Source organism: Herpailurus yagouaroundi, unplaced genomic scaffold, assembly GCF_014898765.1.
Source record: "Herpailurus yagouaroundi ecotype Mexico unplaced genomic scaffold, PumYag 164, whole genome shotgun sequence".
In the NCBI taxonomy this organism is placed as follows: Eukaryota; Metazoa; Chordata; class Mammalia; order Carnivora; family Felidae; genus Herpailurus; species Herpailurus yagouaroundi.
Window position 1 is genome coordinate 22,906,695 of NW_024412405.1, and position 23,598 is coordinate 22,930,292.

The 23,598-nt window shown below is 34.7% G+C and overlaps 1 long non-coding RNA gene across 4 annotated transcripts in view; it reads left to right on the forward strand.

Annotated features, from left to right (window-relative positions):
• The window catches only part of LOC121037805 (uncharacterized), a 126,385-nt gene that overhangs the window by 89,705 nt on the left and 13,082 nt on the right, over positions 1 to 23,598 (forward strand). The window contains exons 2-6 of one of the 4 annotated variants that reach the window (XR_005793992.1): positions 5,110 to 5,203; positions 6,571 to 6,705; positions 8,242 to 8,681; positions 9,975 to 10,101; positions 12,110 to 12,321. This is a non-coding gene — a long non-coding RNA (uncharacterized LOC121037805). Of the gene's footprint in view, positions 1 to 5,109; positions 5,204 to 6,570; positions 6,706 to 8,241; positions 8,682 to 9,974; positions 10,102 to 12,109; positions 12,322 to 23,045; positions 23,141 to 23,598 lie in introns of those variants that run through there. The other 3 variants (XR_005793993.1, XR_005793994.1, XR_005793995.1) reach the window with 3 other exon arrangements.

The following is a 23,598-nucleotide window of genomic DNA, read 5'->3' on the forward strand; positions in this document are numbered from 1 at the left end:
TTTGAATCTCCAAGCTTTACACTAATTAGAGGCAACAGAATTTCCCTATCAGAAACATAGGGTCTAAGATCTGGAAGTAAACGGAATAGCATAGATTTAAAGTGGAGTTTTCAGGGATGTCTGGGTGACTCAGTTGGTTGAGCTTCAAGTCAGGTCAAGATCTCATAGTTCGTGAGTTTGAGCCCCCACATCGGGTTCGCTGCTGCGCAGAGTCTGCTTCCGATCGTCTGTTCCCCCTCTTTCTACCCCTCCCCCTCTCAAAAATAAACAAATATTTTAAAAATAAATAAATAAAGTGGAGTTTTCAGCATTGGCACATGGCTCTTCAGATTAGCAAAATAAGAATGTTTTAGAACATACTTCTGTTCACAATGTATATAAGGAGAAAATATCAGTGTTGTATATCAAAAAAAATATGGTAGGTGTTAGGAGGGGGGATGCTAATGCCCTTCAAATTACTAGTTGTGCTTACATGAGTACTTCCAATGCAGGGATGATCCGTCTCCCTGGAAGGTTTTTTTTCTGCTCAGGCTCCTCAGTCCATCCTAATTGAAACAGGAAGTCTCAACTCAGTGCTATCACCTAATGAGCCTTATTTCAACTTAGGCTTTAAGAAGAAAACTTATTTATTTAATATATCATTTGAATATATTTTAGGTATGAGATCTAAATGCAACCAGTGCAAAATTTAGATAGGATATAAATGAGACTATTGTGTTGATGGACCCTTTCACATGAAGTAAGTTAGAACCTATTTCCATAAGAAATAAAACAATTTCTATTCAGATAAAAAATTTTTGCAGATGGAAGTTATAACAGTATCTAATATTTCCAAAAATGAACACTGTAAGCCAATTCTAAAAATAATTCTACCACAGTCTCCATCTGTTACAATGCTCTGCTAAATTGTAGGATCCATACTTCTGTATCATAAATAAGCTATGGTAAGTACATTTTTCCTATGTAATTTTACTGTGGTCCACAAACTTAAGCTAACAATTTTCATATAATCCTAATGATGCTATAACTTACATAAATAACCATGATTTTAAATAACAAATAAATTAATTCATCAAAATGATAATAATGTATTTTCCATCACATTATATTCTTTAAAGGAAATACCCCCACAAAAGAGATAAATAAAGATAGTGGAACATAACAAAATAAATAATTAAGAGTTTAATCCAGGAGTTCTTAGGCATTATCCTAGTTTCACAATTGACTATATTACACTTCATGGAGAAAAAAATCTTCTTTAGGTTAAATAATAATAATTCTGTGTAACAAACCACCCCAAACATCAGTGGTTTCTATTGCAAACATTTCCCCCCCTCCTTGTTCACTGTGTACAGCGGTTTCCTTGGAGAAGCTCTGCTCCAGACTGTGATCTAGTTGGTTTGGCTGGGCTGCTCAGGGTTTGGTGCCAGTTAACCTGACTTTGCATAGGAGTCAAGTCCTTTTCAAGTGTGCTTAGGCGGAAGGGGTCAAAGCCACATGGAACATGCAGGTTTTATGGTAGATCAGAGGAGCAAAAGATATCAGCCCAAACTGCAAACTTCATTTATAATTTCTGCTCATACCACTTCTATACGTACATGAATGTGCAAATCAAATTACCTGGCTAAATGGAAAATAATACTCTCGGGAGAATGGATCCTTCTGGAAGAGGGAGGGGAGTGGACAATTGTAGAAAGGAAATTCACTCTGCTACAGTCTAACCTCTTGTTCATAACATCTGATTTTCTTGTGTATGCAAAATTTATAGGCATCTGCCCATGACACACTAAAAGGCTCATCTATTTACAGCAGTGGGCTGGACTTCCAGGATCTGTGGTCATCTACAATGTGAATTTAGCTTTTTCTTTTCTTTTCTTTTTCTTTTCTTTTCTTTTCTTCTCTTTTCTTTTTCTTTTCTTCTTTTCTTTTCTTTTCTTTTTTCTTTTCTTTTCTCTTCTCTTCTTTTGTACAGACACCTATGAACTAAAAATACACTAAACAATAGAGACAAGAAGAGGGGTGGAATAAATGGAAGATTGTAACAGGTGAAAATAGAAAGAGCTGAGCCTCAGAGAACTCAGTGGTCTCTAGCAACTATGAAACGTTGCTGGGTGGATGTTTCCAGTTCCTTCTTCCCTGTGTTTAGAGACTGTACTAGCTTAGGTTTCTTTTTTCATGTTTAAAAGCAGTTGGCTAGTTCAATAATATTTAGTCTTTGGCTCCACTTTCTAGGAGCCACTTCCTTTTCCAAGATCTTCTTTAGCCATGACTGAGGAGGAAATTGGGGAACTGAGTAACTAATGAAGTGGGGATAATGAATTGATATGAATGTTGAAGTACTGGCTTTCTTTTCATGCATTGTGAGTCCAGTTAAATGATTGAGTGATAATAATCTTGTCCTTTTTTGTACTCTTGCATCTCATTCCAAGGGAAGTATATTCTCCTGATGTGGTTTTTTTTTTTTTTTTGATATTTGGGTAAGTGATTTGCTGATTTCCTAACTAGATATTGGCCCAAATAATGCATGTTATTTAATTTAAGTGGTTGGTTGATACAACAAAAATATTTGAATATAATTTTTGTAAAATTATTTACTGGATTTTCATAAAGGAATTTTGAATATATATGAAACATTTCATGGTTTTCTTATTGTAAAATAACTTTTGTAAATACACTTTTTAATAGCAATACAACTTTGTAACACTGTTGTTATGTTTTATAAGTTTAATATGCAGTCATATAAAATGCATACATGTGATGTTGCATAGTAAATGACATCGTGTAATATTATTTTTCTAAATATCTCATTAAATTGGAAGGACCATTATACATTGCTAATGTTTCCTTTCTTATCCAATTCAAGAAAATGTTGAACATTTGCCAAATATATGCTTGCAATTATTATCAAGGACTCCTGCAACACGGTCAAATGTCCACAGTAGAAGCTTAAAATAATTTCACAAAAATTTGTTAATATGATTAATGTCATGTGATTAATATGCAAATAGAATAAAATTTATGATTACAAAAACTGATATAGCGCTCTTGTTTTTATAATATGTACTTTTATTTATTGCTATTAACTATAGTAAAATTTTAAATTTTAGTTTGTTTTCTACTATTTCATATGTTCTCAGTTTATTATCTATTGGAATACAGACAACTTACTTCTATTAACCAGCCATAAGTCAATAAAGAGCTATTAACCAAATGTAGGAGTTAAAATAATCAATACATTTAACTCAAACAAATGTTTAGCCATTATTTATAAGTTATTAAAGATTGATTTAAATTTGCATAGAAGCATTATTTATCAATATTTGTAAAATAGGTTAGCCACCACACCAGGTTTTTTTGTGTTGTATATATCAAATTGTTTTTTTTAAATGTTTTTAATGTTTATTTCTGAGACAGAGAGAGACACAGAGCATGAGTGGGGGAGGGACAGAGAGAGAGGGAGACACAGAATCAGAAGCAGGCTCCAGGCTCTGAGCTGTCAGCACAGAGCCTGATGCGGGGCTCAAACTCACAAACCGTGAGATCATGACCTGAGCTGACGTTGGTTGCTCAAGCGCCCCGCATATATTAAATTGTAATCACACACACACACACACACACACACACACACACACACACGATAGTAATTTGTTGAACATCTCAAAGTATTGTCATTTTCTACATAAAAGCTGATGATGCTTTGGTATGAAATAGCTTATAAAATCTATAGCCTACAAAATGTATAAAGGGACTAAACAGGTGAAAATGTTTTGTTACCAAAAGATTTGTTACCAGGTAACAAGGTTAATCAACAAAATAAATGAAGTATTTATACATCATTTATTTTTCTACATGGTAATAACAGCAGATAAGTAATAGCTGATGCATACTTCAATTGCACTGATTCAGGAAATATTTTAAAATATTTTTTATGTATCAGAATGGATATCTATACTAGTATCTATCTATCAATCTATCAATTAAGATTACATTTGGCTTCATATAACAGAGAAACCTGACCAAAAGAAAAAAAATGGCTTAAATAAGCCTATAAGTCAGAAGTTTATTTATTTCATGCACCAAGATGTTTTGAGTCTGCAGCTCAGGTTTGGTGGAAAGAACATAAAGGTCATTCAGGACTTAGACTCCTCTCTCTCCTTTAGTTTGTGGCTTTTATCCTCATTGCAGCAGTAAGAGTAATGATAGATGATGTGTAACAAGTCTCTCTCTATATTAGCGTCTTTAATGTGGTAAAATTTCATTTCCTACTCTTCTAAAGTCTCATGCCCTACCTTAAAATTTAACAAAACATGGTTAAATTATTAGTATAACATTTGACTTTTTAAAGAAAAAGTATCATGCCTTACTTATCTTTATAGATCACCATTTATCACGGTGCTTAAGAAATTGTATATGCGCAAAAATGAGTGTTGGACTACACTACTATGGTAACAGTAACTGTGTTGTGTGTTTCTTACGCTTCTTCTTATGCACCATTGCCTACACATAGCAGAAAAGCATGAGGGCCAGAGCACTGAACGCAATCATTTTGTGATCTATTAATACTTCTGAATTCTTTAGAAACCTATTCCCTGTAACTTGTAATGAAAATGGGCTTAAAGTGACACAAAAAGGCAGAGGGAAAGAAAAGGGAATTTTTTTTCCTGTTTTGACAAATTTCAAATATACCTTTTAGGTGCTATGTTTTCCTCACAAGATTCAAGCTCGGGGAGAAAAAAGTAAAAGAACAATTTGAAAAAAGAACTTGTTACAATAAGGAAAAAAATACTAATTGAATGTTCTTTAACAGATTAACTTAATAATATACATTTACTTCTTATGTGCTCACATGAGTGTGTGTGTGTGTAAGAGAGAGATATTATACAGTTCCCCGGTATGATTGGTAGTGAACAACATCTGGGAACACTAATAAAAACACCTGGTTTTACCTTTGTATTTAAAGTAGAAAATTCTTGGAATTGCAGAAATTCATTGCTTTTCTGCTAAATCATTAGGTATCAAATGTGGTGGACATAAATGCATAAATAGTGGATTCTATTGTTCTAGGACATTCAAACTATGTAACTGATTTTTTTTTTTCGTTCATTTCAGGCATATTGACATAGGCATCGAAAAAACCACAAACTAATTCTTTTCCAGTGTCCTCAACTACCTCCATCTTTACTTCATGAAATGATTAAATATTGTAAATAAATACCTTTCTTCTCTATCAAAATTAAAATTCTAGAAGATTTCCTCTAAGCCATTAATGTGAATAACACTAATAGAGTTATTTGTACATCATTTGTGTGTTATTAGAAATAATGTCAGGTTATGTATCTCAAATATTTATTTAGCTAAAATTTTCTTAACCTTTATTCATTTTTGAGAGACAGAGAGAGGGCATGAGCCAGGGAGGGGCAGCAAGAGAGGAGACACAGAATCCGAAGCAGGCTCCAGGCTCCCAGCTTTAAGCACAGAGCCCATCGCCGAGTTTGAACCCAAGAACTATGAGATCATGACCTGAACCAAAGTTGTACCCTTAACCGGCTGAACCATCCAGGAGCCCCTTGAATGTTTATTTATATGAAGACATGATCTTTTGATTTTCACTTTGCTCACTAGTGTATAGTATACATTTGAATATGAAGGTGAAAAAGAATACATTTAATATATTGTTTAATTATTTTTTTTACTACTAAACCTACACGTTGAATTCTTTATTTAATATTGGAAATAAATTGTGTGTGTTTACTCTTTTTAGTATTTAAATAGAAATCTAAGGCATACCATCTTGAAAATGTTTATTTTTGGAGGAATCCTTTGATAAGACTAATTTACCCTTAACACATATGGAAATAATTGCAAACTTTGAATATTTGCATATTGTTGATGATATTAAATTATAACTATATATATTACTCTATGTAGTTCTCCCTAGCAGATAATATGACTCATTATTTTTTCCTCCTGTTTTTAATACCAAACAATAAACAGAAAATATTTCAAGGCTTTCAAAACCAGACATATTTAATAATTTGGACTGGAAACAAAACCATATCACAAAATCTACTGCAAAAAAAGAATCATCCTAGAGTAAATACATTTTAAAAGAAATGACAAATTTAAAACTTATTTAACCTAGATTGATAATTAATGAAATCCAGACATTGTCACCATTATGATGCTATTGGCCCTATTATATATTTTTTTAAGTTTTATTTATTAATTTTGAGAGAGAGTGTGTACACATGTGGAAGGGAGGAGGGGAAGAGAGAGAGAGAGAGAGAGAGAGAGAATTCTAAGCAGACTCTACACTGTCAGCTCATTATTGGCTCTATTTTAAAATAAATGAGTTAGTCACACAACTTTTAATCCAGCATATAGATTTTATGTGAGGTGAACTATTATAAAATAAGTAAAAATTATACTTATATATGAATATATATACATGACATGTTTAATTAATATACATTAATATTAATAAACATATGAATGAATAACTCATAGGATTTGCTGGAATTGAATTGAAAAGATTGAGCATCTTCTAAACCATCTTTATTTAAACTGCAGGAATTCTGTACACCAGTTTTGGAAATCAGAGGAATATTTCCATTCAGGATCAGAACAGCTATTTTAATTTCATGTTCACAAGTTTGTTAAGTGTATCCATTCTTGATTAGACCATTTTCTCAAGTCAACATTCAGGTAATTCACAATTTGTTTCAAACTTATTTTAGAAACACATATTGCTTTGCATTAAATTGGTACACTGATCTCAGTTTTCAGAAATTGAACTTTGATCATGAGGCTATGTGTTAGTATAAAGATTTTGCTACCCAAAATATGCATTTATTTGTGTATATGGGATGATATGTGTACCTACTGAAAATACAAATATTGCGGATATTCATTTCTTAAACAGTCATTCTAATCTTCTAGGAAGTAGGGAGGAAATTTTTTTGTTAGCCATCCTTTATTAGCACCCAAGGATTGCAAAGTTCCAAATGAACTGCCTTGAGGATGTATAAATTGGAAAGCAACTATTCAAGATTAGGACTGCCTAAATGGGATAATAATAATGAGGAACTTGGTTTTTAGAGGCCATAGACCTGAATCGGAGTCTGAATGTGAAAAGTATGGTAGTTATGGACAAAGGAGGTTTTGGACAAAGGAGGTTACCTCTCTGAATCTCAGTGTCCTCATTTTTGAGTGGGTGGGGATCATAATAATGGCTAAGATTATTTGTGTGTCAGATTGTTCTACATTAGCTACTTTATTCTTATAATAACTTAGGGGCTTTGCACTATTTTCCCCCATTTATAGAGATTTCTGAAGATAAAAGATGAAATATAAATAGTCCAGGCTTGGTGTTACCCAAGTTATAAACAGCAGAGCAGTAAAACAATCATGAACAATTCGTTCTAGAGCCCAAAATTGTAACCAGTACATTGTTTTTTTTATAAGTCTCTTAACGAGGATTAAATTAGAGCATATGCTTGTAAAATGCAGAATGAAATTCCTGATACATAGTAAAATCTCAAGAGTTATCCATTATTTTTGCTCTTAATATATTATTAATTTGCTTTCATTGACTATGAATAATTTTAGCATAAATCCACTTAGTCTATTTGATTGAGTAGAATAAACAAATGTCAGTTAAAACAAGGAAGCGTAAATCATCCCTTAAATATAAAATTGTAAATTAAAACATGTTATCACAAATTTATTAAAAACATGTTTATGTAGAGTCATGAACTTTTCATTCAACTATTTATCTATTTTAATCATATTAATTATATTTTAGTATTACATTTTATATGTATTAGAGTCATGAAATCATAGTTAAAAAAAGATATTCTAGTCTTTCTCTTTTTTTCACCTTCTGGGCATTATTTTGCTCCTCTGGCTATTATTCTCTTGGCTGAAGCAACATTTATGTTTAACTTCAAATAAAAATGTAAACTATCATATTCACATGAGGAATTATGCAGATAAATGCAGATTATTGTTTAAAAACCTTCAGTTTACCACAGTCCTACTGATGGTTTTGAAATGGTGTCCCTAGAAATAGTGAAGGTTGGTATTTTCTTAATATTTAATCAACTTTAAAAAATATTTCTACTTATTCATAAACGATATGTATATGGAATTCTTTCAAATGAGAGGCTATTTTGACTGCATAACTAATTAAGTAAATACTTTCAAAGTGATACTAAATAGTGACCGTTCCTTCTTTTCTAGATACAAAGGAGAGAAGTAACACCACGGACTACATGTTAATTACTCCAACAAACTCATTATATCCAGTGCTTGCACACAAGCAAAAATTATCTGCCATCCTCTCTCCTTGCATTCATCTGTCTTTCCTTATCTGTGTTCTTTTTTTTTTGTCCTCTTGCCATTTGGTGGCATATTCATTTTTCAATCACTTTACCTTGGCATCACTGACAAACCTTACTCTTTTTATTTTCTCCCACATCCAGGCTGTTCATCCAACACATTTCAAAATTTTGTTATTTCTTCCTGTTCCTGTCTTTAAAAGCTGTCACTTCCTTTCTGTTCCTGAAGACAAAAATCCCCATCCTAGCATTTTTATGTACAACAGCGTGTCCTCTTCTCAAAATTTATTCCGTGGTTAAACCACATAAATTGGCAAATAATGTTCCTATTTTCCATTCAAGGTGATTACACATTTTACATTAAGCTGCTTGCAAGTTACTTCTGACATTACTGCAGTTGAACTCATTTTTGACTTACCCTGGGACTTCCCATTCAGACTTTTCGAATAGAATCTCCTGCCCACTTTGCTTCTCCACATCGTTTTCTATGCCAGTCACAATTCATTTATAATTGTCATACTTGTGGGATAAAGAAGTCTCCGACTTTATAACTTTGTATAAATCAGCATAGAGTAGGACATGTGGTATGAAACAGCCTTTGAGTCTCAGTGGCTGACGACAAGACAGGACAATTTTCTCTCAGTGCCAATTTCAGGTTGACTACTGTCTGAGTAATAGTTGTATGATGTCTTCTCTTTGGGTGCAAGGCTAATGGAGTAGCCTCGGTTTAGAACATTGCAAGTTTGTGGGAGCAGGACATAGGAACCATGTCCTGGCTTTTTAAATATCTGCCTTAGCTGACAAAGACCACTTCTGTTTACACATTGCTGAAAATAAGTCACATGACAGCGCTCGAGTTCAGAGGCACAGACACCGTGCCTTTGAGGCAAGGGCCCCAATGTGTTTGGCCAATAGCAATGTGATTTGCCTCAACCTCACAATCACCACCACTGCTTCCGAACTTATATATACATTTGGATGAAGAAAATTCAGTTGATTTAGAAATAGGAAAAACATAGTTTATCATCATTCCTCTGAAATTAGGTTGTCAGTTTGAAACAAATCTCTGTCACATTGTAAGTCTGAGGGGCAGAGGCAGGGCAAAATATACCTCGGAAATATGAGCTCCAGAAGGACTTATCAGAATGATAAGAGGCTATAGCAGCTCCTTCTGTACAGTTGCACACACAAGCACTTTTGTCAATTATTTTTATTCAAATATAAGGGCCAGTGATGTAGTGTGTGAATGTCACAGTTTAAAAGAATAAGTGGATGAAAAGAACCAATTAGGAAATGCATTAGGCAGGGCGCCATTGTGGGAGAAAATGTTGACTAAGTTCAGGACCCTTGTCTGAGACATAAGAGAGAATGCACTCCAAAGATTTGTGACTCGCTAGTGAATTTGAATACCATCAAGGTGAAAGTCCTCCTTTTAACTAAACATGTAATTACAGTTGGATTTACTAATTGATTTTTATTGCTATGAAGTCTTTTTGACTCTATAATTATTTTAAGTAGATTATGAAAATACTTTTAATTTTAGTATACTCTCCAAAAATATTCAGTTCATTGAATACGTCAGTTAATTGTTTAAAAAGTTTGGTGAATTACATTAATTCCTTTTCTTGTTTGCAGCTAGATGATGGTATCAACCAACCATAAGGTCTCCATGCTATGGATGATCTTAGAAATAATAAAATCCAGGTTCACAACTAATGTGGAAATTGTCTTCGCTGTGAACTAGTAGCTACTCTTTCTCTTTGTAAGTCTCTCTTAGGGAGCTTGATATACATCACTTGACAGCTTATTATATTGTAAACTCTCCTACTTTTTAGGCAAGTCTTCCGTCATGTTTACTTAAAGTTCATTTTAAAACTTCTAGTCTCTTATCACAGTTCTACCCACGGAGACTAAAACAGATCTATTTTGTCTTTTATGTTATATAACTTCAAACATTTACAAACTTCTATGGATTCTTTTGTACCTTTTCCTTACTTTTCCAGAATATATAACTCAATATCTCTGATATCTTCTGATATGGCAAAATTTATAGAACCCTTAGTAAGCTGATCAAATTCTTCAGGACTCTTATTCACTGAAGAAATATTTATTGTCTGTGTACCTTATACTATCAGAAATTGTGCTGATAAAATGTTGATCACTCTAAAACAGGTTTTACTCTTATGAAACTTACTGTTTAGTTGGTAGACAGATAATAAGATATAATCACAGAAGTTCACATACAGTTACAAGCATGATACATTATCTGAAGGGAGATTACTGTATGCTTTCTTAGTACCTTACGTGGCACAAACTCTCTTACATTAGATGTTACACTATGTCTTATCTGTTTGGCTTGCACATTATATTTTCTCTGTCACATCCTAAGCTGTATTAACTCTATTTGCAGTAGCATTAAAATAAGGGCAAGATACTGTTCAATAATATATGATTGCAGTTTTTAAATATGTTATGATATAGAGAACTTTCAATGAACTTTTTAATTCTACTTCCAATTCATATTTGCCATATTATTACCTATTTTAAAAAACTTTAAAGAAAAACCTACCTCGCAAGACACAAATTCCCGCCCCCCACCCCCGCTGGGGTTTCTTGTATTTAGTTGGAATTATTTAGATAGAATTTTAAGTTAAATTTTAAGCCTAGGTATAATGCAGTGTGGAAAGGGAATAAGGTGTTGTTTGGGTTGACCTTAGAAATCTATGGAAGGTGTCAGGTTGGATCACAAGAGACAATTGCTATTTGTTCCTCCTTGCTAAGGGTTGACAATAAGCCAGAGTGCAATGACTTATTGTTTTCACCCAGCCAAGAAGTAAAAGTCTCATTTTATTCTTTTTACAACTTAGTAATCATAGGATGCTCAGGAAAAGCCTAAGGTAGAAAATGTATTGAACTAGATAGAACTTAGCAATTTAAGGAAAACTGCTGTTCTTGTCCTGTAAAAATGAAAGAGATGATTGAAATTTAAGACATTAGGAGGTAAAAGAAATTGAATTCTCAAGATTAATTTTTTAAAGGACCCAAGGAGTTAGTTCTGTTTTTTTTTCTTTTTTAAAGAAAAGTTGCAGTTGTAACTTGCTATGAGAAAATGAAGTCTTCAAATTCCATCACATAAGGAGAAAAACTCCAGTATTTTATCTAGATAATTTACGTACAGGCAAGGTCCATTGGAGATAGTTTTCTAAAATTTGTCACTTATGGGGACAGCAAAGGAAATACAAATGTTTCTTAGATTAATACAATTTCAGAGTAAGGATATTAGGAGTCTAATTTAAAGGACACATTTTTGAATGAAATGCCATGATGTTAATTAATGTTTACTAATAGGATAGTAGTTTTATTTGATCAGTTTTCTAAAATCTGAAAGAAATACTTTATTTACATAAAATATTAAAATACAAAATACAAAATATCAAATAAAATAAAAAGTTGATGCATTTTCTTATTTAGAATAAATGTTGGAACAATGCAAATATGACAATGGCAAAAAAGATGGTCAGGAAAAACTGTGACTAGCTGTATAAAGTCTCCTTTTTTCATTCATACCCAAGCTTCATGCTAAAGCCACTGAACTGAAGTCAAATACGTTTCCCTGAGTGTGTCTGTTTCTCAGGTAAACAGAGGTGTTGGTTTATCATCAGTTTCTGTATGTGTTCCCCTAAAGTAGCCCCCAGTTCGCTTACAAATCAATTTTTAAAATACCTGCGGCTTTGCCTTCCTTAACAGTCCTTTTGTTCATTTTTTCTCAGAATGCTATATGGGCCTGTCTTGCAATTGATCCTGGATTTGAAACTGACAGCTGTGAACTAGCAGGAAAATGATGTGGCAAGAGTTGCCATTCCTGAAGAGAATTCAAAGAAGTTCTATTTGGGCAGACTGTGCTCACTCATAGAACACAAATTTTTGTCTTCCGAGTCCCTTTGGGCCATATGGACTTCAAAGTGCAATATATATACACACATACATCTGTATGTACATATATCCATGTACATATAGAAATATACATATATAGTATTAGATTTATAAATATAATATAAAATAAATATAATTTACTTTTATGTAATTATATTATTTAGAAATTTATTTATGTTATTTACTTAAGGTACTTATCTATTTTTATATTTTTATATATAATGCAAAAAAAGGTGTTGCAGTATACATCATACAAATATTATGTAACACTCTAAATTGCTTCTGGGCAGTACCCTCTAGTCAAATCCATGAATATTTCTTTACCCAAATTATATAGCAGTCACACTAAGAGAGATACATAACAATTATGAAGCATATTATGGCCATTCATGGTCTGTTTAGAGATGAGGTAAGTATTTTGAAAATATTGGGTTTTTCAGGCATTTTATATTTTATTTGTATGATAAGCCTGTGTTCACAAAATATTTATTATTTTTTAAAAATATTTATTCTGAATCTAATGTCTTCCAGGTAACCTGTTAGGCATGGAGAAAAAAAAATGTCAGGGAGTAAGAAATATAAGGCTAAGTTTTTGGTTTCACACAAGTTTCAAGAAATCTGAGATTCCAAGTTACTTATGCCAGAAAGGATTGTCTTCAGGTGCTCCATGAGAGGAGGCCTTGAGGCCATCAGGTACAGGAATCTGCTCCATTGCCTCCCATGCCACCATAGAAACACTAATTGGCACTTACTTCACAGCACTGGAAATATTTTTATTCATGCTGTCTCGTTTTACTAGACTGTGAAGTCCCAAAAGCAGGAGTCCTATTTTACTCATATTTTTACTCCTTGTACCCAGCCTGTCGTCTGGAATATGAGAAGCACTAAATATATACTTAGTAATAAGTACAATGAAATGATTTTCACTCAAATGTTGGGAAAATAACCAAAACACTTAGTGATTCTCAATGTTATTGTCCAGATTATATTAAAGCTTCTCTTCAGTCCATCAGAGAATGTTTATCAAGAACATATAAATTCATTACATGCAAATGTGGGAAGCAAATCTGAGTCCTGATCCTGGTTTCCAGTACTTGATATGTCTTTAGGTGGGAACATAATGTGAATGCAAAGTGAATGCAGGCACAAAAAAATTAAAGTAAAAAGCACAACATACTTGTTACATAGATATTCATCAACAAAATATTGAAGATTTAATTTGAATGAATGAGTATTTGCTGAAGAAATGGCATTTATTATTCTCGGTTGCTACTTTCCTTATCCTTTAAATGAAAACAAAATAATGGCAACCCTATACCATCACTCTGTACAATTATTTGAAAAGCAAAATCATTTATTTAATACAGTAGCTCAGGAAAGGAAGGAAACACATGTTGAAAAAAACTAACGAAAAAAGGTGCATTGGCATATGTTGAGAGAATGGAAAGGGCATTTCAGGAAGAGGAATAGCCTTTTTAAGGATGCAAATTAATGTTGTCTACAAGAGGTACAGTGATAATTAAATATACATAGATGGGTTTGGGAAGGCTAAACCGTGAAAGCATAGTGCTAATGCCTAGGCATGAGTATTAAGGGAGGAGTACAGTTAAAAATTAGATCTACTTGTTGTGTTCCATTCTTATTTTATTGATTCAATTTGATGGGACCATTTTCTTCAACCCAGTAAAACGTGTTTTCAAAACTAATATCCATAATCATGTTGAAAATGTACCACATTTCACTGGGCAATAACCATGCTGATATGGATTACTATATATTTACAGATTTTGAATCATAACATAAAACTTATTTGCAAGAGTTTCAGCAAAATTAGCTTTCAGGAGAGGGGGGTTCAGAACCAGACAGGACTGGAAACATGATTAAGAATTCAGAAGTTGCCTGTGGGGAATTTAGGGAATTCAAAAGCTTGGTTATATCTGCTTAGGAGAAGAATTGTGATACTCAGGCCTGTGTCCCCATCTTGGTTTCAGGAGATTTTCCTAATTACAAAGGCTCTCCAGGTAGAGTAGTACTGTAGACCACAGGCTTTGAGAGAAGGAGGCAAGCACTGATTAACAGAAGCCCAGTGGTGTGCCTGGGTGGCTCAGTCGGTTGGGCATCCGACTTCAGCTAGGGTCATGATCTTGCAGTTTGTGAGTTTGAGCCCCATGTCGGGCTCTGTGCTGACAGTTCAGAGTCTGGAGCCTGCTTCCGATTCTGTATCTCCCTCTCTCTTCCCCTTCCCTGCTTGCTCTCTGTCTCTGTCTCTCTCTCAAAAATAATAAACTTTTTTTTTTAACGTTTATTTATTTTTGAGACAGAGAGAGACAGAGCATGAACAGGGGAGGGTCAGAGAGAGGGAGACACAGAATATGAAACAGGCTCCAGGCTCTGAGCTGTCAGCACAGAGCCCGAAGGCGCGGGGCTCGAACTCACAGACCGCGAGATGGTGACCTGAGCCAAAGTCAGCCGCTTAACCGACTGAGCCACCCAGGCGCCCCATAATAAACATTTTTAAAAAAGAAAAAAAATACAGTTATTAGAACAGTAATAGCCCCGACATTGGGAAGAAAATTGTGCCTGTAGTATGACTGAAAAACTTCACTTGGAAAGTCTTAGATGTAAATTGAGGAGGATCTGGTGAAGAAGTATCAATTCAAATGCAAAGAAGATAACCCCTTGTGTGAAAACACAGAAGAGTAGCAACCCAAGGATTACATAAAGGTGAATCCCTCTGGTTTCAACATGAAAACCAAAAGAAAATTCTTTTTTCTTTGTAGTCATGCTCATATTTCCTTACTTTCTTTTAACTATGAAAAAGTCCTATACTGATGGTCATTTAATTGTTTAGGTGCCCAAACATCATAGCAATTGTTTTTACTTACGGTATTTTGTTTCCCTATCTGATCTCAGCATGCTGCACAGTAGGTTACACAAAAGACTGCAGCACCATGGGATAAGATAGCCTTGGGATGATGGGCTTCTGTTAATTTTTTTTTAACATTTATTATTGACAGAGAGAGACAGAGCATGAGCATGGGAAGGGCCGAGAGACAGGGAGACTCAGTATCCGAAGCAGGCTCCAGGCTCCAAGCTGTCAGCACAGAACCGGATGCGGGGCTCGAACTCACAAACCACAAAATCATGACCTGAGCTGTAGTCGGCCGCCCAACCAACTGAGCCACCCAGGTGCCCCTGTATTTTTTTTCTTTAATCTAGGACTTTAAACTTTCTCACTTTCCCTTGGTTACTAAGAGAGAAAACTGATGTTTAAGCATGCAAATAATTTTGGGTCATCTAAAGAGTATGTGACATTATACATTGCCTAAGAAAATTTTTCTAATACACATAAAAATATAAATTGTAGGGGTGCCTGGGTGGTTCAGTCAGTTAAGCATCTGACTCTTGGTTTTAGCTCAGGTCGGGATCTTATGGTCCTGAGATGGAGCCCTAAACTTGGGTCTTGCTCAGCATGGAGCCTGCTTGGGATACTCTCTCTGTCCCCCTCCCTTTGTCTCCCTATCTCTTTCTCTCTTTATGCCACTCCTCCGCTCATCCTGCTCTGTCTGTCTGTTTCTCTCAAAATAAATAAACATTAAAAAAATTAAATATATATATATATGTATATATATATAGTAGATAATCAACATGAAAAAAGAGAAGTCAGCAAAAAACATATTTGGGAAATCTTCAAGACCAGGAACACTTATTGGCCTTACTTCTATGTAAGCAAATTATTCGTCTTAATCATTTTCATGTAAAGAAACAGCTTGGGAGGAAAGTGAGTACTAAGAACAGCTGGGAATCAGTAATGAGGAAACAAATCTGGGCTTAGAATGTCTTGCAAGGTGGCTGAATTAGGCAACATAATTTTAACACTTGATATAAATATCCACATTATTTCACTAAATATATTTTTTTCTGGGATCATTTTTGTCCCTGCCCACCTCCATTAGTGGATATACCATCACCACCGGGCTTTTCAAACCACAAAATCAGTTTTTGATTCTTTTTTTAAATGTTCATTTATTTTTGAGAGAGAGAGTAAGTGGGAGAGGGGCAGAGAGAGAGGGAGACAGAGGATCCAAAGCAGGCTCTGCACTGTCAGTGCACAGTTAATTGTGGGGCTTGAGCTCACAAACCATTAGACCATGACCTGAGCTGAAATCAGACCCTTAAATGAATGAGCCACCTGGACACCCCTGTTTATGATTCTTTCAAGTCTGTTTCCTTATTTATGTTTTGAGTAAAAAAGGAAGTAGTGCTAGGAGGACAGGATGAAAGCTGACCCTGATAGAAACAAAATGAAATTTGCTTCTCTTGTCACTCCATCTGTCCCTTTATTCCTTTCTTTATTTATTATTAACCCTTTTGCCCTCATTAATTTACAGCCCGAACTCAAGGTGCCTTTTGGCTGATTGTAATCTCTTCACTCTGCTTCAAGTAGGGTTATTTGGCTTCACATGGACCCACATTATAAAATTTTTTTTCTGACAATACCTGTGTAGCTAACTTTAATAATTTCTTGAGAGGATATTAAGAAAAATGGAGTAGATTAGATAAATTTCTTTATTTTCTTATTTTGTGCTAGATGTCCTTGTAGTGAGAGCCACATTTTAATATGCCATAAATATTACTGAATACTTGATTATTTCATGTTTGCAGTATCATCTGTTATACTCAATCTATATAATTTACTTGAGTTTTATCACATGTTTATCTACTTATCCTGTAGGTGTTCAAACTCAGAAAACAAAGAAAGGCAGAAAGAGTGGAATGAATATTCTTATTAGTAGTCATTATTGGGACTTTTGGTCTCAGTAGATAGTTGTAAGTGTTCAAACTAAATAAATTCAATACCTATTTAATACTTAATTTGTAGAAAACACTGCATAGTAAAGAGTTTAAAAATGGAATAATTGCTTTTCTCAAAGGAGTTTAAATCTGTAGCAAGAAGGCAAGAGCGCCCAGCTCTGGGTCCCTAACAGACCACATTCAGTCACTGATCATTGACAAAATCCAAAGGCAGAGAAAGGGGTGGTGGTGAAACCAAAAAAGAATTTATTTCAGTGAGGGACACTGGGAAGACAGCAGACTAGTGTCTCAAAGATTGTCTCCAAAGAACCAAAAAGACTTCCGGGTTCAGATAGGCAAACTGTGGGGCAAAGGTGGGTGAGTATGTGCAGATAGGCACTGAAAGGCAAATGATCCCTGCCTTGGAGTCAACACAGGCAGGGTCTTGCTGGCTTAGGGCAGTTCTTATTGCTAGAGGGGGTGGTTTCAGTTTCCATCAGGGTCTTCCACCTGGAACAAGAGACAAGCTAGAAAGAAGAACCTATCTAGAAAGTCAAATGGAAGCAGCTGAAGTCTTCTTTCAAATCTAGAAGAGGAAAGTACAAATACACAATGACAATAATACCTGGCTTCAAAGCATAAAGAAATTAAATTCCTCCCCTACTAGTCAAACTTACCTCAATAATCATTGATGTTGGCCTAATTAAAAAACAAGAAGACAAGCAAAAAACCCTTCTCTGAGGCTCTTGGGTGAAAGGAGGGTACTAGTTTTCCCAAAAATATTAAAATAATATTATTCAAAAAGTAGGGAAAAGGGTTATCAATTATGCTATGGCATAGGCATTGGAAAAGAAAACGAAGGATGACCTATGCTGTTAATAAGTGCATATGGGATGGTGTATGAGAAGAATTCTTAAAGAAACCGATTTCACATAATTTTCCAAAAGAATCCAGACAAGTTCTAGGTTTCAGCTAGAACAGGGAGCTAGAGAGAGTACTGTTGACACTCTGACAACTGACCAAGAGCTGAACAAACTGAAAATTAGATATTTTTTTCCTGAAAATATTAGAAAACTGAAATTACAGTGTAATGGAGTAATCTGAAACCTGGAGAGAGAGAGAGAGAAGGCCAAGAGTTTGTTTACCTGGGACTGATCTTTCAAGACCATGTAAGCCATTAAGAAGACACAGTTTTTAAAAGTCAAATTGATAAAAGTTGGGCAGAAAACAAATGAGGAGCCACTTAGGGCCAGACAGGAGGGCTGCTCTCTTTCCCTTGCTCAGGGCTCACAGGGAAGATCAGAGTCTATGGACCACAGGAAAGGAGGAGAAGCCACCCGTGAAACTCCACTCCATCATCTCTACTCCTCCCCCAGGGAGTCAACCTTAAATCTACAAAAGTAAGGACCAGGAACACTCTCCCCTCATAGTGCTAGTGGAAAACGATTGCAGTTGGTGGGAATGATTTAACCCTGACAGGGGCAGATATGCTTTATATAATTGAGAGTGGGGAGACTTGATGGCCATGTCCAACTGCAGAGATTACCAGATTGTAGGTCACAATGAAAGTGGAAATTAGAGTACTAAAAAATGTGAAATATAATGGTTAGGATTAATCAGATGAAATATGGGCAGGCAGGGATTTGAGTATTTGTAATAAAAGTAAATGGAGCAGAATGACCAAAAACATGGAAGCAGGAAATTAGGCTTATGGTTCATTTATTATTTGTTAGAACTTTAATAAGGCTGTAGTAGTAAGCATTTGGTAGGAAACAGGGACCTTAAGAGGGACAACAGTGAGAATTCTGGCATACCAGAGTAAATAAGATCAGATTCTCTTTGAATAATGGCCACTGGACCTTCTGAGGAGTGCAAGGGCTGAAAAACATGGAGCTGACACTTATCTGCCAATTATGAGGCTAAAACAAGTGGTGAGATTGAGTCTTTATTATCTCTAACAAAGACCAGAGGCAGAGGCACAGTAAAGAGAAACACAGCCTACTAAGGTAGGTTTCATTTTGGGCCGTGATGTAGTCTGTAAAACACATTTATCAAATGACATAAGGGGTCTGGACACTAAGAAAATGTAAAAGGAGAAGTCAAAAGAAAGATTTGTTACACAAGTAGAAGGGTCATCTTTTTCTTCCTTGTTAGACGATTTGGGATACAAATGCTTCAGGTGAAGCAAAGTTCAGCGACAGACGAGCAATAGTCAGTGACAAGGCTATTGTGTTCCTTTCCTAGGGATTCCATGATAAAGTTCTACAAAGTGAGTGGATCGAGATGATAGAAATTTAGTCTCACATTTCTGGAGCCTTAGAAATCTGAAATCAAGTTGTTGGCAGGAGAGTGCTCCCTCTGAAACCTCTCGGGGGAAGGTATTTCCTTTCCTCTTCCAGCTTTCAGTAGCGCTAAGAATTTCATGGCTATGGCAGTGTAACTCCATTCTCTCCCTCATCTTCACAAGGCTATTTTCCTTTTGTGTCTGTGTGTCTCTGTGTTTTACCACGGTATTCTCTCTGTGGAGTCTAAATTTCCCCTTTCTCATAAGGATACCAGTCATATTGGAATAAATGACTTTATTTTAACTTGATTAAATCTGCAATACCTTATTTCCAAATAAGGCCACATTCACAGGTATTGAGAGTTAGGAGTTGTACATATTTGGAAGGGGTCACAATTCAACTCATACCAACTCTAAGTGCCAAAGCAAATTTAAAATTTGCCAATATTATTAGGAAATGCAAAAATAATAACAAATAAAAGGCAAAAAATGATACCAGTACATTTTAATTTTTCATTAGTCTTTTGAGTGTTCAACTGTCCTAAGCAATCTAGACAAGTATTAAATTGCTACCTCAAGAAATCTTTTGAAGTAAGTACTATTTTTCTGGTCAAGACCATCTAGCTGACAGGTGATAAGCCCATGTTATACCTAGGTCATCTTATTATGTTCTTATGGTCATGAGTTATTTAGTCATATGAATATAGAAAACAAAGTCCATAAGTAGACCTTTGGTATTAGCATGATCAAAAATAATTAGAAACTAAGATCAAACAGAGCAATGTCAATGTGACACCTTTTGCTTAGAGTGAAAAATTCAGAATGCATGTTATTTATATTTGGGAGAAGAACTCAGACTTATAGGGAGTCAGTTAGGGAAATTAAAGAGAGAGAAGAAACTCATTCTTTAAGATCCTAAATGAGAATTTATAGTTGAGAACTTAATGTTTCAGAGATCTCACACTTGTTAGATTAGCCTCAAAACTATTTGGAAGACTTTTTTTTATTGTTACCCATATTTTTATACCAGTTTGATATGGACAGAAAAGATATCATTACAAATAATTATACTATTTATTCACAAAGAAATTGAAAAGAAATAAAGAAAAAAAAACTTGTAAAGGACATAGAGAAATAGAATTCAGAACAGCAGACTATTCTTACAAAATAAAACAGACCCTTCACCTACCCATCTAGAAATCACCCCTTGATGTTTACCCAAAGTAGTTGAAAGCTGATGTTCAGACAATAACCTGCACATGGATGTTTTTAGCAGCTTTATTCATAGTTATTAAAAATGGAAGCAAGCAAAATGTCCTTCATGAGGTGAAGGGATCAATGATCTGCTAATTTGGACAATGAAATATTATTTAGTCCTAAAAAGCAATGTTATATCAAGCCATGCAAAGACTTGGAGAAGCCTTAAATGCTTATTGCTAAGTGAAGGAAGCCAATCTGGAAAGGGTATATACATTATGATTCCAATAACATGACATTCTGGGAAAGACAAAGCTATGGAGACAGTACAAAGATGAGTGGTTGCTAGGGGCTGGGGAAGGAAGGGATGTATAGACAGAGAACAGAGGATTTTTAGGGCAGTGAAGATACTCTAGGGGTACCTTGGTGACTCAGTGGGTTAAGCATCTGACTTCGGCTCAGGTCACGATCTCACAGTTCATGGGTTCAAGCCCCGTGTCAGGCTCTGTGCTGATGGCTCAGAACCTGGGGCAAGCTTCAGATTCTGTGTCCCCTTCTCTCTGCCCCTCCCTCACTCATACTCTGTCTCTCTCTCCTTCAAAAATAAACATTTAAAAAAATTTTTAAAAAGATACTCTGTATGCTACTCTAATGGTGGATACATGCCATTATGCATTTGTCTAAACCCATAGAATGTACAACACCAAGAGTGAGCCCATTTTGTTTTCCTGAGTATTGATGAACAATCTGAGTGAAAGTTACTTGGTTTTAAACACTAATGTACATTAAAAACTAAGAGGGGCACCAGGGTGACTCAGTCAGTTGAACTTCCGACTCTTGATATTGGTTCAGGTCATGATCCCAGGGTTGTAGTATAGAGCCCCTCATCTGGGTCTGAGCTGAGCATGGAGCTGACTTGGGATTCTCTCTCTCTTTCTCTCTCTTTCTCTTTCTCTGTATCTCTCTCCCTCTGTCCCTCCCCTGTCCTCTCTCTCTCCCTCTCAGATAAAAAAAAAAATTAAAAAATTAAAAAGCCACAAATAAGCAAAGGAAACTAATAATTAGATTCAATTTAACTATAGGCTATGTTTAAAACAAGCAAGAATTTGAAAACTACTTCTTTGCTAAATTAATTTAATTGTCAAACCAATTACTTATGTGACACAGAGTAAATTTATGTTATATTTAAGTTTATTTATGCTTTTGTACTGTAAATTACAGTAAATTATTGAAGGCTAAGAGGCAACCCAACCCACTTCTCTTTAGCCATGCATAATTAAATTTCAGTAGAATTAAAGAGAAGGCCAGACATACTTTAACTCACCATGGCTCCATCACTCTTGTGCTGTCCAAGGTCCTAGGAGAAAAACTATTCATCTTGGGAGTTATAAAAGAATATAAACATATTTGGCTATTCAGAGTTCCACCTTTGGTTGGAACTCTACAAAATGATGTAGCCTCACATGGCTGAGGGTCCTTTTGACTAGTAATTCATTAAATATCATACTTACAAATAGTCTTTCTTTTGTCGTCATTCTTAGAACAGTTACTTTTCAGACCATTTTTCAGAATGTTCTCTTATTTTCTAATTGCAGCTGAAATAACATTTTCAAGCATCGACAGTTGTGTTGTTCCTTACACATTACACTATATTCTTCCTGGAATTAGATTTTATTCCTGAACATTACAAAAGAGAGAGAGAGAGAGAAAAAACAATTTTATCTTTTTTTTTTCTCTCCCACATGTATCTTTACTCAAGAAATGAATTTCAATATATTTCTGTGGAAGCATGGGTTTTAATTATTTTCTCAGGGACTGACAATTCCAATTTCCCAGATGATAAATTCAATGTGTAATGCTCGATTGTATATCACATTTCATTATATGCAACTGGATAATGCCCATGTGAAAGTTATTCCCTGGAAACAGACCACTAAAATACCATTTAGTAAACTGTTGATTTAGGACACAAAATGATACTTCAGTATCCAGAAATAGTTAACAAAACATCAAAAATTATGTAATTCACTTTCTTAAAATATTTTAATAATGCCGAATTCTTTTTAGTTTGCAAAGCAATTGTAAAAGTGCTATCATTTTGTACTCATAGTAAACCCAAAAGATAACTATCACTGTCTCCATTCTATAAATGAAGATATTACAGCTCTAAAAAATTTTCTGTTCCTAAAGTATCCTTGGTAGTTAAGGGCAGGGTTGCATATTTTACACAGAGTTTCTGACAGTAAGTCTTTGCTGGTTCCTATTATACAACTTCCTCTAGTTTTGGATATATGAGAATATTTAAATCCTCTTCTGAGAGAAGGAAATATTCTCAATATCAAATATTAAGCCACCAGCTTTTAGTGCATCATCTAGGGCATACAAAGCACGATATCTGGAAGAGCCCCCAAATTCACATTTTAAAATGAGTCAGGGATTGAATGAAATAAAATACATGTGCTCAAATAGGGTATAAATTCTATTTTTCTTTGTTCTAGGGCTTCTGAAAAAATGTGATTGTTGGTTAGCCGAACAAGTATTTCTCTAGCAGTGCAGCAGACGCTTTCCTTCTGGTGACATGTGAGAGTGGGTGGTGAGTATTTCAGATCAGAACACTGAGTTCTTGTGAACAAAGAATGTATAATGGCTAGATTTACTTTTTTTCCCTTTTCCCCCTTTGGATTGGCCATCATACAGTCTTTTAGAATTAAATGCCAGCCCCTCTTCAAAAAAGAAAACAGAAAGCAATACTAGATACCTTGGCTACAGATAACCTCTGTAAAAGATCATTCCTTTATGTTTTATTTTCTCTGGAGAAAAATTCCAAAATGTTTAATGAGACGATCATGAAATTATAATTTCCCCTTTCTGAGTATAAGATAAAATTCAATTATAGTTGGTTATCATTAAATAAACTTATTTCTGCTCTTAGATTCTACTTAGAGGAAAAAACAAGAGTATGGTAAAGGACTTTTCTAAAGTCAGAAACAGTTGCACATTTTCAAAGAAGACTAGATTTAATATGTAAGTAAAAAAAGGAATAATTGGTTC